The 15840-nt window shown below is 22.5% G+C and overlaps 1 protein-coding gene and 1 long non-coding RNA gene across 3 annotated transcripts in view; one reads left to right on the plus strand and one right to left on the minus strand.

Moving 5' to 3' along the window:
• Window positions 1-15840, plus strand: part of LOC100867936 (uncharacterized) — an 88227-nt gene that overhangs the window by 41225 nt on the left and 31162 nt on the right. The gene's annotated exons all lie outside the window — the stretch shown is intronic.
• The window catches only part of LOC147658638 (uncharacterized), a 59628-nt gene continuing 45869 nt past the window's right edge, over window positions 2082-15840 (minus strand). The window contains exon 3 of the long non-coding RNA XR_015293501.1: window positions 2082-2378. This is a non-coding gene — a long non-coding RNA (uncharacterized LOC147658638). The remainder of the gene's footprint in view (window positions 2379-15840) is intronic.

Raw genomic sequence — 15840 nt, forward strand, 5'->3', positions numbered from 1 at the left:
AGAGTTTGGCTCGAAAGTAATTTTAAAAAATCAACAATCACTTAGTTCATAATAGATCCAATCACCTCTCACGTGAGGATTTTGGCATTGTTTCAGATATTTTGATTTTAATTTTCCTATCAAAGACACATGATAATTATTATATTTTTCAAATACAATAAGCTTTTAATAAGTGACTGTCATAAAAATTAATTATAAACATCAATTAAAATTAGATTAATATTAATGCCTAATAAAGTTATTTTATGTAAAATACAATAATAAGTTGCAAAATATAATAAATAGAATTTAAAGAAAATAATAAATTTCACATCGAGTATCCCCCAAAATCATGCGATTGGTTGATGATATGCAAAAAATAAATCAAAATGAAAATTGTAAATTATAATTCTTATTACTGAAAAAAAAAATTAAATTATTATCTAACTAATATATTATAGTACAACTAATATTAAATTATTATTTTGAAAATATATCATTAGTTTTTCAAATATTTATAATTCCATATAAAATTCTTTTTTTAAATAAAAATTTTAAAAAAAGGAAAGAAAAGAAAAAAATAAGTTTATTTTTGTATACATATACATATATATATATATAATTTTGTAGAATTCATCAAGAATTATTAAAAGTAAAAAAATTCTTTTGAATTTCATTAAAGAAAGATTCTTCTTTAATGAAAATAATCTAAAATTAATTTGACAGACAATTTTTATACCATGAAATACAAGCACTGGTGAAATTAACGTCACCGCCGGTTTACCACATTGCCGAGAAATTATTCTACCGAATAAGATACTGAATTGTCACGTCCCGAATTCCACGGTAGAGAAATATACATAAACTGGATACCTGCTCCTATTCCTAGCCGCTGATTATAACCATGTTGTGGAACCAAGGGAGTAACTAAGAAGAAGGTTGAAAAGCTGTCCGTGGGATGAAAAATAAAGATGTATCGTCTTGGGATTAGTTAGACACATCTATAGCATTGCAAATGACGAATCCTGCCTTAAACGTTTGATATTTTTGGGTGGAATGAAAAATTGTAAGACTATTTTGAATTTTTGAAAACAAATAGTTTTTTTTTTGTTTTTTTTTTTTTTTTAAATCGTTATATTTTTATCATATTTCGAAATGAATATGTGAAATTAAAATGCAATTCCTACGAATTTAATTTTTCGATTAATCGATTTCAAATCTAATTCAAATTTCTTCATCTAAAATTACTTGTCGAAAACAAATTAAAAGATTAGATTATTCTTAATTATTCATCCATTATGCTCTATAAAATTATACGTATTGCTAATTTATCTACAATTTATATTTATTATATTTATCTTTTTGCAATTATAAAATCAATGACCATGAAATATTAATAAAACTATGTTTCTAGAAATTTTTGAATTTGAATTTTATTATAAAAATTCCTAAAATTTTAATAAGATCAATTTTGCACAAGTTTTGTTCTATATCTTAATCATATTGAAACGTAATCAACGTCAAATACATGCCTAAATTACGAGAGAATCGTATTCATGTTTAACTGTTTGCTCAACATATCATGGTAGAATTAATTCTCCTGCACCAAGAGCATTAGAACAATTCTAATTATACGAAATGTATTCGTTATTTTTATATTAATTTTATTAGTATATTGTAATTTTTAATGAATTTCTTCTAATAAATTTATAGCATTTGATCAAAATGTTTTCACTAAAAATTAAATTCTCAATGAAAACCTAAAATAAAAAATGATTCGTGCAAGAATCATGATATCTTGAGAATCAAAATCAAATTTCTTTTCATCATATTTTATTTCTCGTGAAAATGAAAAAATCATGAATTGCTATGCAATCTCTCGAAAGAAAATATTAAAATAGTTTAAACAACAACGAATTCGATTCTACACGTTGAAATATGCAATGAATTTTATTAATTAGTGGCTCGTGTAATTTTTCCACGAACTTTTATTTATAGATCTTCACATTATAATTCTCATATATAAAAATTATAATTAGAAAACAGGAAATGTGAAAATTGTGATTGGTTCTAATTTTTTGGTTAAGAAGTAAATACATTAATTTATTTATACACGTGCATTTTTTAATAACAAAGTTTTGATAACAAAGTTTGATCACATTTTTGATAATTATATTCCTCGTAACTGACCTAATTAGAACAAGCATTAAAATGTCAACAGCCCAGACCAGCGGCGCGTTTGGTCTATTGTTCAGGATGAAAGGCACATGTTCAACCACTGCCCATCATTTACTTCCTCTTCATTTACAACCAGTTGCCCAATATTAATTTGGCGGGCAACATCCATGATAGAATCGTGTACCAGTAAGGTCAACTCAGGATTTACAAGCAAGAGGTATCTATACGATTCGACAGAATGTTATAGATGGCGACATTGCTATCATACGCTGATTCGTCATTATATTGTGAATATAAGATGAAAGATTATCGTTATTAATATAATTTGTGTTATCTTAGATAACGTAATTTAATTGTGTAATAAATTATATAGTGCGTTCCGAAAGAAGCAGAAGATTTGACATAGCTATGGAAACTTTTCAACTCATATATTTTTGTTTATAACATGGATTGAAAAAAAGTGCGAAAAGAAAAGTTTTCGCATTATAAGTTTTTATATATGAAAGAGGTAAAAAGAAATTCTTGATAAAAATAAAAGTTTTAATTTGAGTAGGATTTTGAAATAGGAAGAATTTTTCTATTACAGAAACTGATATTTTGTCCATCGATGATAAAAATACCCTCCATTAAATTTGTAATAAATACTGAATTATGAAATTTGATATTGATGAATTGAATGAAATTATTATTTGATGAATAACAACATATTTGGAAAAGAGATAGAATAAATATCACACCGCCATTTTGCTTCATTTAACGTAAATTTAAATTGCTTGTAACTTAACAAATAAGTGTCAACATAAATTTAATTATTCTAAATTTTAAAATTAATTGAGAAATAATTTATTTTTGAAGTGACATCTCTTTCATCCTTAAACTCAACCTCTAAGTTTTTCTATCGATTATTTCTATTGATTAGATATTGTATTTATAACTGTTTAATAAAGATATTAATATCTCTAATATTTTCAGAGAAAACATACACACATATTGGTAATATCTTTCTTTATCTGTTTCTTATTTTATAGAATCACAATTAAATGTTGGCGAAGTATTAATGTGGCTCAAAAACGAATTCTTTTATCATTGGCATCATTGAATAATTTGTCAGATTCATTATCTATTTTCAAGAGAAACATAATAATAATAATGCAAACAGTATTGATATTTCATTTTTCATCATAAATTCTATTATGTATTTTATTATTTTATTATTTGCATAATCCATGGCATGAACACAAAGCCGATTAAAATAAACTGAATATTGTTAAAAACAATTATTGCGCAATTTACAAATTGTATAGCTAAAAGTATCGATATCTCCGTAATTAACGCGGATAAAATCAAGCTGATTCCCATTGAAATAATCCTCTTTTATTTAATGAACTGATTTCAAGCTTAAATCATCAAATATATATTTTTAGTAATTAAAATTAAATGTTTTATATAATAAAATTGGAAAGTAATATTTATGATGAAAGTTTCTCTTTTTTTTAAGTTTTCTCCAATGTTTTGCCACAATTTTTTGTTTTGCATTTTAAGAAACTTTAAAAATTTAAGTTTAAGAGATTTTAGTTTAGTTAAAATAAAATTTTCTTTTTTGAGAAATACTGAAATACTTTGTATTCCTTATTTTCCTTATTTTGAATATTTCATTAGAACTATATTTCTGAACACATGTATTATATTGAAATATTAATTATAATGAATTCATGAAATATTAAAAAAAAAAAAAGAAAATGAAGATTTTTATTTTACTATAAATATTTTTTTTCAATTCTTTTTTTTCTGAGACTCTTCTTATTATTATATATATAATTCTTGCTAAAATTGGACGATCATCTCTAAAGTTAAAAATATATCGAAGATGAATTTTTCGCTTTCTAAAATCATTCATCTTATAAAATATTTTAATTTAATTTTTTTCCTTTTTCTCTTCTTTTATAAAAAAACAACAAAATTTTTTAATTTGATAATTCGTCATATTTTAAACATTTTTTTACAATTAATAAATAAAAAAATTATGTTCAAAGTTATTGTTATTATTATTTTAAATAATTACAGTGAAAAGTCATAAAAACAAGAGTTCGATTTCATAAATTCCTTGTTTTTCATATAATTTATAAAAAATTCAAGTTAAAATATTTTCTAAATTAATAATTTTTTGCTATAAATAATATAATATAATTTTTTTTTTAATGAATAATTACTTGTATCGATTAATGTAAAAGATATATATGATTCAATTAAAATAAAAATGGTTTATATTTTATTTCAATTTTTTACAAGTAAATGTATATATCGCTTTGCATTTTAGCACAACTTATTTCAAATGTACATTATGTTTCTATTTTTATATAAATTTATCAAAAATCACAATTAATTAATAATTATATATAATAATTAGTAAAATCTGTATTTTCAAAAATGTATATTATAAAAATTTTTTAAAAATTCTAAAATTTTACATAAAAAATTTACATTTTGAGTTGTCAGTGCCAAATTCATATATCTCCACATGCAATGCAATTTTTTTTAAATGTATAAAATATTCTTTTCTATAAATATAAACAATTCGAAGTGAAAAGTTATTCGAAATTTTACACGATTTAGCTTGTATATTTTTAAGAAGATAAAATATTCTGTTTGCAATATGTTAGCAAACACAGTATAAAAATAATATAAATAAAGATAAATCTAAATAGATATTACTTTAAATCAACGAACAGTATTTAACTGTGTACAGTTAAACGAATCTGGTGTCATCAGCAAATCCAACATTACGACAAGAAAACCTGACGTTATGCAATCGAAAATGAAATTGTATGCAATTTGCAATATCCAATTTTATTATACGTCGATATTTTCAAAATAACAATTAAATTATTCTCAAATATGTAACATTCATTTTCATTTACTTTTGATATCAGAATTTTTAAAAATATTTAAAAGTGTATACAGTGTGTCCTTTTTTTTCTAAAATATACAAATATCTTGTTACAAAAAAAAAAAAAAAAATTCTTATAGAAATTTGACATAATATTAAGAGTTTTTTTTTATAAATGATAAAAATCATATGATCAATTTTAATTTTTTCAATGGAATTATATAATTTATTCATTTTTAATGCATAATCGATACGATTGTATTTTTTAGAGAAAAAGTATTGAAGTATTTATAAGGAAATGAGAATATGTTTAATATGATTTTTTAACAAAATCATTTTTCAATTGACACATAGTTGTCATAATTACAAAAATTTTTATTCTTTTGAATAAATTGTTTATTTAATACCTCTTCATAACTCCTTTCCCTATTTATGTTAAAAAATAATTAGTTCAGAAGATTATAACTTGAAGTTCGAAGAATGGAAGACAAGGAGAACATAAAGCAGTCAACTATGTAGAGTATTATATATTGTAATTTAAATAATCGTATATTTGCAAGTTTAATAGAATTAAAATTATTTATAATAAATATTTAATATATCAGTACCAAATTTTTCATAAATAACTTAATACTTTTTTTATAAAAAATAACAAATGGAAAATAAAAATTATATTATTTCATAAACAAAATTAACTTTGATCTCTATGTATTCAACAATTCTTAATATTGTATAATATATCTTTTTATTTCAAATAACTTTTGTAAGAAAACTTTTAAATAAAACAGACATGTTGTTCGATCAATTATATGCAAATTGCAATTCTTTTCTATTAATTATTATTAATATTTAATAAATTTTTAGAAATAAAATAGTGCAATAATATAAAATTCAATAAAATATATTAATATAATATATTTACAAAACATATTAATTAATAAAATTCACAATCTAATTTATATTGTAGTAATTTTGATTATTTTTTTGAAAATTTTTTAAATCCTTCAAAATTTCTCTGTGTATATATATATAAGTGTTAATTGCCATCTTTTTTTAACTATTTGAAAGTATATAATAAAGTTATATATTTGTAAATCAATATCCTTCATTCTGTTAATATTCTTCTATAGTATGTTAAAAAATATTTAAAAGCATAAAAGAATAGAAAAAACTCGTTTATTTTACTAGTTTATATGATGAAGAAGTTTGTATTAATTTTGTATCAATTAATTTTTATTGAATTATTCACATCCTTTCTTTATTGTTTAATTAATTATATAAATTTTGCTTTAAATTATTGAACTTAATTCTAAAGTAAATAACATAGATTTATATAGATTTTTATTTATATTATGTTTATGTTTATACATTACACATTTTATTTGTTTATTATACATTTGATATTTAGTACTTTGTTAATATTTTATTATATATATAATATATTCGTGAATCAATTCTAGGCTGAAATATTCACAAAAGTTGATATAAAAAAATATTAAATTGTAAGCAATTCAAGCTTGCATTAGATGCAACAAGATGAAGACAGAGTGAATTTGTGTGCAAGATATACATGTATAGATCTATATCTTTATGATGATGATCTCCATCTCACTCTACTTCCATTTTCCTTCATCTGATATAAACTTCAATTGCAATTCTGATATAACTTAAAATAAATAATAAATAGGACCTTAATAAAAAATTTTGTTTATTATTTTTTGTGTTTCTTTTGATCTTCTAGAATCGATCTTCCAAAATATCTTATAAATATAAATTTTAATATTCTACGTATAGAGTGTTCGAAAATTTAAGACATATTTCATTTTTCAGATCAAAAAAAAAAAAGAAAAAGGAAAATCAAAGATAAAGAAATTGCATTTTAAAAATTGATGAAAATAACTCTAATTGCCAATAAATATTCTTTCATAAGTAAACTTAAACTCAAACAACGTTTGAGCACAATGATTTTCAAACTCAACGATTGGACGACAATTTATCAATCAACAGTAATCTTTTTTTAAAAATTATTAATGCAATATCAGATTATTTAAAATAATATTATTTTTATTCACTTTAAAAATCACAAAAAATAAATCATCATAATCTTGCGAAAATTCACAATCAAAGTTTCGACTTTTCGCATAAAAAGTGTAAAAGGGAATTAAAAAGATTGTTATTAAGAGTTTCTCATGAAATAAAGGAAATCATATCATTGGAGTTATTGCATTGTTATATCTCGATATTTCAATTGCCAACGACAGTGCAGAAATTAAGAATGAATCCGCTTTGTGACCTACATTTTTTTCTCGGAAATATGCATATTCTTCCAGAATTTTTCATCTCTGTTACTTGTCTGGTTTGAAATTGATCAGGTGATGAAGTGTAAGAAAAATATTGCAATGATGAGGATGAAAAGTAGTAAATGATTAAAAATTACCCTTTTCTCTTCTCATCTCAAATGACATCTCAAAACTGAAAGACGTATTAGGATAAATAAGAAACTATCTTCAAATTAATAACTTTAAATCGCTATAACTTCAAAGTTTAATCCAATTTTAAAATAATCTTAAAAATAATTATATGATAATAATCCAGCTTCGACATCACATCATGTATGAATTAAATATAAGGAGACAAAAAACAAGAAAAACTTATTGGCCTAATCCTTAGATGATCTGATCACTGCATCTCCAGCTATTTGATAGAACTATTATATGTATATACTTTTAAAAATATATGTTTCAGAAGCCATTAATGTTAAATAACATTCTTTAAAAATTATTTAAATATTTAAAAAAATATTATTGTTCAAATTTTCAATTAACAAATCAATTAAATATTGCTTTAATATTGATTTAATTGAATTACATCATTTTTAGATAATATCTAATTTCTGGAATAACATTTAAATAACGTCTTAAATATAAGTATATATATTTATATATATATACAGAAGATTCTCATACATTCGAATTTATTAAACATCATCTTCAATTAAAAATAAAAAATATAAAAGAAGAATTTACAATTTTCTAAAATCATAATTTTTATAAAATCAATATTTATGTTATACGTTGTCAATCAATAAATAAGTAATCATTAACTTTTATTTTGAAAGAAGAAATATCTTAAATCTCTGCAAATTGATAGCTATATAAAAATAATATTAGTATTCATATATAATAAGCTTTAACTTATCCTCTTTAAGTTAAAACTTCCTTTCTATCGATAAACTCATCACAGATCTTTTGATACTACTGACTCTTCGTTTTTGCTTCCTTTATCCCCTGTAGGTTTTTTCTTTATTTATTGATCTCACTTCACTTTCCTCTATCTTCCTTCTTTTTCACCTTATCTTTCCCCTATACTTGTTTTATAAATGAAAATTAATCTAATTTAATCTAAGCATTAATTTTTTTCTTTATTATTTACATTAAGTTATACAGATGTATAATGTAATTATTGTTAAGATCATCTGTATCATAAACATATCCTTTCTTTTTCACTTCATTTTTTCATCCTTCTGGTCTTATAAACAAAAGCTAATCTAATCTAATCTAATCTAAGTTAAAACTTATTATTTTTTTTCTTTATTATTTAAGCTAGGTTATATAGAATATGATTATTATTAGATGATCGTTTATGCTAAAATTCATAAGTTCAAGAAAAGTTTTTTATGAATACTTTGAAAATTAAAACTGAACAATGATAATATGTATGAAGAAAAAATATTCAGTATGATAATCTTCATAACATATGAAATCATTAAAATCGATGAGATTTATATTTATTATTTAAATTATAAAACTAGATTATAAATATATATGAAAATATTATAATTAAATAACTATCGCATTTGGTTGTTTTATAAATAAATAAAAATTTATTTTTCATATCTTATTTTTCATCTAATGAATATTAAATTATATAATCTGTTATTATAATTATTCAGAACAGTAAAAACTGTGTGTGTGTGTTTTTTTTTGAAATACATCATGCTTTAAAGTACAGTTGAAAGATTCGCACCCGTAAAAAGAGGAGAACGGTATTTCTCTTTTCTAAAACGCCAGGCAGGATGTTGTTGCCTGAAGCAATTCTGAACAGAAAACATTTTGACCAAGCAATTCGTGTCAACATTACAAAAACTTGCAGCAATATATCATACAACGAATGAAAGATTTCGAATTGAAGAATACTGTCAGCTGAAAGCTAAAGACTTATAGAAACTATCGTTGAATCATCTTTATATAACAATACAAAGAGGAAAAATAATCACTGCAGTTGTTTGTTTTGAATTAGAGATAGAAATATCTGTAATTAAATTGTTTTCGTTGAATCAAAAATAAAAATTTATAATTATTAATTCATATTATTTTTCATTATACAGTAATTCGAAAAATTTAATTATTGGTACATCTTTTAAAACACAAATAATCTTTTTAAAATTGAATTTAGTAGATTTAACTTGAATTGTTTTAAAAAGTTAGATTAATTTCTTACAATGTAAAAAAAAAAAAAAATAGCAAATGTCATTCTTTTTTCCCTGTGTCTTTAATGAAATATATATATATATATAGTAGATTTATGTCATTATACAATGTTGATTTACATTTTGTAACTTTCAAGCTAATCTCAAGTTAACTTCTTAAAACAACTTAAATTATCAAATTCAATTTTAAAAAGATTATTTGTGTTTTAAAAGATAGATTTATTGAACTCACTGCATTTTATTATAATTAAATGAAATAGTATTTTTAAATAGTATTTATTTCGTTTCTTAGTATTTTGTTATTTTATAATTTTATATTTTTTTTTCAACTGTGCAAATTCCATTACTTTATTTTTACAAAAATATGCATTTAACTAAACAATCTATTAATAATATTCTTGCTCCAGAATACAATAATATATATATATTGATACTAAAAAGTATAAAACGTGTGCAAAAATCTGAAAGTTCTTCTTTCAATTACTTTCTTCAAAGAGAATGCATGACGTTTTTATATACATGACAGTCTTTTATACAAAAAAAATAGAAAGAAATTTTTATGACATATATACATATAAATTTGCATGAAAGCAAATGTATAATAGTGAATTTCTCTTATCATTCTTTCTTTGTTTCATTCTTTTTTCTTTTATTTAAATTATTTTAAATTTAATTGATAATAAGTTAATATTTACTAAATGTGATCATATGTGTGTCAAAATGACAAAAAAGTATCATACTCATTAATAGTCCTTTAGAAATAGACTTATTACAATTAATTAATTATTTTATATTAGATTACATTATGCTGATGAGTTAATCATTATAAAAAAAAAACGCGAACAAAATAATACTTAATCTTTTTTCTATTTAAAATTTTAATAATTAAAGTTTATAAATTTTTTTATAAATTGTTTATGATATATATTATATAATATATATAATAACTATTTATAATAATTATATGATTAAATATAAAATTATATTTCATATTTCAATATATGTATTTAATTAATTTTCATTATATGATATATAATTTTCATAATAATATTAATTTGAAATAAAATTATATATATAATCTAAAATTAATGTTGCATTCTTTCTATAGATAGAAATAAAGAATAATATAATAATTTTCAAACTTTTTCATATATATATACATATATATATACACGTACATCATTCATTGTTATTACAGAATTTATCTTACATAGATAAAATCAGAGGCTTCTTTTTCTTAAGAAATGAAATATATACAAAAAAACTAATATTTTTCAAAAAGTGGAGTTATAAATTTTGAAAATAAAATGTATCTCTTAAATACAGAAATTTATTTCAAGGAAAAGCATCATAAATTTTTCTTTTTATTTATCGAAATATAATAAATATTTCACATAATAAAATGACAGCACAATAGTTTTATCACACGTTATAAAATAAAGTGTATTGTAAAATTTTTAATAAGAGAACTTATATTTTTACGACATTTGATGATATTTATTACTTATCTATAGATCAGAGCTAGCTATAAATTTGTCAAATATCACTGAAATTAAAAGCTATGAATATCAAAAAAATATCATAAATCTACTAATCGATATTTGAAGAAAAACAATTTTTCTTGTTTATTTATATATTTTTAATTTTATTATAAAACTAGTTTTTATTAAAGAAAATTATACAATTTTTAATGATATAAATGTGCTAATGTAATAACAATTTAAATATGCTTATTTAAATGTGATATAAATTAAAAAATACTTTTAAAAAAAAGAAAAAAGTTGCAAAACAGTATGCAATTTAGAATTGGCACAATTACGGATCGATCTAGCTTTCGAAGGACGTTATTTTATTGTTCCTTTATGTGCTTTTATATGGGACGATCATTCTGTTAAAATGTCTTGAAAGCTTTGAATTATGACGTACGTGTTTTTATTCTATTCTAAGGTGACTAAAATTTCTTGCTATATTTATAAAAAATCGAATATTTATATTTCTATTAAATCAATTTTATTCGTTACCTAAAAATCGCACAATATAAAACTAATATTATTAAATTAAAAAAACTAAATGTTAATCCATAAAAAAATAATAATTCTTCTCATACACAATCTAGAATCTTTTCTCAATGCATTGAAATAACATGCTTATACAATTATATCACAATGTATAATACTTATTATTTAATTCTAATATTTAATATTAATACTTATTTTTTAGATATTTTAATTTTATTATGATGCCATTTCAATTTGTTATATTTCTCATAAATATTAATAAAAGATTTACAAGTTTTTTTATAATTAATATCATAAATCCAATTTACTTCAGGTTTGTTTACTTCAATTGTTATAACAAAAGAATTCATAGATACTATTTTGATAACATCTGTTAAGTGAATTTTAAGATTTCTTTTATTTGATATTTTTTTTTCTAATTAGTAATGTTTAAGAAAATGTTTCAGATAAATATTATTATTAGAAAATAATACGAGTGAGAGCATCCATGTAATTGACGATGATTGTTGAATGATAATTTCAATCATTTTAGTGATTAGTATGGATACTATCATAGATACTACACATTTCCATATTAATTCATTTGCTCATCAGCAACCACGATCTTGTGGTTATGATGTGGTTCTAAAGTGATGGTCTATATGTGAATTATATATAACTGTAATATTACTTTTATCTTACAATTAAATCAAATTAACGTTTAGACAAATCTAAATTTTTGCTTATTATATTTTAATTTTTAATTCATCTTTGAATATAAGGAAAAAAAATTGTTAATAAAATTTTTATCTAAGAATAATCATAAAATCTTTTATGATTTTCGAGAAGAATTGAATTAATACAAAGATTAAGTAAATATCAAATTTTTTGGTTCTCTTGTACCATTTTTCTGGTTAAATTTATTCTTCCAGAGAATGAAGATTCAGTAAATTGAATTCAATAATGAGAACATGCGATTTTTTACATTTCAAATCTTAAAAATATTTTTTTTTTCACTTTAATCAGTTTTATTTTAGTTCTAAGAGCAACATCTTATTTGAATAAATTATTTTCTATTTACAATTGAAATTTCTGTATTAAAATTTACCTTTTTAATATCAATATAAAAATAAAATAATACAATTTTGTTGCAAATCAAATTTATTGTTGGAAAAATATCAGGTTTATAATAATATGCTCAGAAATATCATTCAACAACATTTAAAAAATTATAATAAATTAATTTATTAAGAAAGGTGTGATATGAATGAAAATTCGTACACTTTATGATTTAGATTCAATTTTTATAAATGGATTTGCTTATTATTAAATAAAATTCATAATCACACTAGATATAAAAAGAAAATACACATATACAGAGTGCTAGTATTTTTGTGGAATACTTTTGGAGGATTAATTCTAGAGATCAAAATAAACACAAAAATCTCAGTTCAATATTTGTTTATTAAATTGTAAGCAATTTATGTTTATGTTAGATGAAATGATGGAAATAGAATGAAACTTAACAAATAACTTACTAAATAATCTCTCTTTTAACCAACATTTGAGCATACATTATCCTCTCTATCACTAAAAATAGTTCCTATTAATATATGATTCTTACAGTGAATTTCCACAGGAGCAGAATATACCCAGTCCTATTGCTAAATTAAACAGAGATCACATGATCAGGTTTCCGCCAAATCCAAGGATACCATCGTATCACGTGATGTGCCTCTATTTAATGGAAGTGGGGATAATGTAACGTCACGTATCCTGCGGAAATTCGCCGGAATCGAGCCATTTTTAATGATAGAGCGGGCAATCCTGACCAGCATGTTTCAGTCTACTGGATTTATCCTCTAACGTAGATAAAAGATTCTAAAATAAAATATAAACTTAACATGATATGATATTAATATCATTAATTATGCGAGAATTTTCCGCGAAGAAAATATGAAATCACGTGAATATTATTTTTATTTTTATTATCAATTCGAAAAATGATGGTTAAATCAAGAAAACGTTTGCTCGTTATTTCCCTACCCCAGCAAAATTCGAGTGAAACGAGCATTCTTTTACCATTCATCGATTGCCAGATGGAGAAGAATGTGTCCAAATATTCTATGAATGCTTGCTCGACTCTGAAATGTAAAAAGAAACAAGAGCACAACGATTTCATTTATCGTTTTTTTTTTGTTTTCCCTTTCGTTAAATCGTAAATTATAATGAAATTATTATTTTTTCCTCAGACACATCGTTGTCACGAGTATAATTGAACAGAACCGAAATGGAAATGATTAATGAGCATTCTAGTTTCATTTTCCACGAATACTCGTTCGTGATGAAGAAACTCCTCTGTTGGAAACGAGTTTATGAACAGGATGCATTGTAATCGTTTACACGAATGCTCTTTCGTTCTTAATGTATTCATTATAATATTTGGTCATTTACTTGTATTTTTTATTTATTATTAACTCTATTCATTAAATTTTTGTCTTTGGATGAAATTTAATCTCTACTATTGCAATTGTAATGGCAAATCTCATTCAACAATTATACAAACGTTTACTATCGAATGAAAAGAAATACGTAATATAATAATGTTAGGAGCTTTTTCACATTGTTTTCGTTGTTTGGATTTTGTCATCCGAATGAGAATAAATGTCGGTTGATCGATTGATATAATGCTCCTTTTCCACGTCGTTCTTTTTTTCTTTTCGTCATGCATTTTTGATGCCGCGTATCGATATGAGTAAGAAACGAGCATTAAGCCGCGTCCTTATTGGCGTTGGCACTTCTCAGCTAGCTCTGATTGCTGTTGCTGAACAATTCAACCTATGGGGCTTTGCCAACATTTGTGGCCTTTTCATTTCACCATTTTAATGAATTTTGGTCTTTGGTTGTCAATTTTGATGACTTTCGAATACGTATTATCATATATTTATAAAAAAAATTCTAACAATAGTATCTTTTTTTGCATCAAAATTAACGAGGAAGTATTTTTTCTTGATAATTATTAACGTCATGTCAGAAACGAAAAAAAATTCGGTGACAAATACCTACAATAAAAACGAAAATTGAAACTTTATTATATAAAGCTTTGATCTCGAAAGAGACATTAATACTTAATCTCAAGAATGGATTAAGCGGATTCAGAAACGGTGAATAAAATCTGATTATGTTGTTAAATACTCCACTGCTAGTTTCGACATGGCTTCAACATCAATCGATTAATCGATCGGCATACCATTCGACTTTTCAAATTAAGTCGACACACAAATCACAAGATGGCAAATATTAAGTTGAGATGTGACTTTATACCGATCGAGATAATTGATCAATACAATTTATTTTCAATCGGACAAATGACGAAAATCAAATAACGAAAATATTTATGCACTATTGAATTCATTTGTCTAAATTTTAATTTGGAAATAAGCAATAGAAATAATCTATTATGTGAACCTAATTGATCATATGAATTGCTTATTTTCCATTAGACTCGTGTATAGAATGTTGATATATATTTTTTGATACATTTTTGAAAAATCATCTTTAGATGATTGGATATATAAAATGACAGTTAAGACTTATTTATTTACAAGTTATTTGTGTTGGATAAAACGAGACAGAATAAGATAATTTCATCACATTGCTGCATCGTTCCGTTTTGTTTCTGCCTTGCTTCATCTAAATGCAAACTTAAATTGCTTATAACTTAATAACTGAGTTTCAACCGAAATTTTTGTATAAATCCTGTAATTTATTTTTCACTGTTTTTTTTTTTTTCAAAAATTAGTGCACGAAATGATTTAAATCTGATATTATAATTTAATTCTCTTATATTTTTTTTTTATATTTAAAATAAATCAAAACAAACATACAAATTAGTATATGTCGATTATGATTTATTTATTGAGCTAGCAATTATTAACTTTTACATGAAATAAAAATGGAAACAAAAAGATGGGTCTACTTTTTTTGTACGAGTATATCATTCTTCATCTTCTTCCTCGTTCAAAATTTATTTACATAAATAAATTGTTCTGATATAAAAAATATCAATTATTTATTTTTCTATTAAGAAAATCTTATTAGAGAAAATTTTTAAATAAAATAAGCAACAATTTACTCAAAATTATTCTTACTTCAAATAATTCGTGAGAAAGATATATATGTATAAAATGTAATAAATCTTATAAATAAACGACGTAACCTAGAAAAAAAATCATACGAAATGAATTAAATGATTATTTCAAGTAATATCTAGCCAAATAAAAAATATATTATTTTATACGATATTATTA

The sequence above is a fragment of the Apis florea genome, unplaced genomic scaffold, assembly GCF_048593485.1.
Source record: "Apis florea isolate Af1SG1 unplaced genomic scaffold, ASM4859348v1 contig_1794_pilon, whole genome shotgun sequence".
NCBI lineage: Eukaryota > Metazoa > Arthropoda > Insecta > Hymenoptera > Apidae > Apis > Apis florea.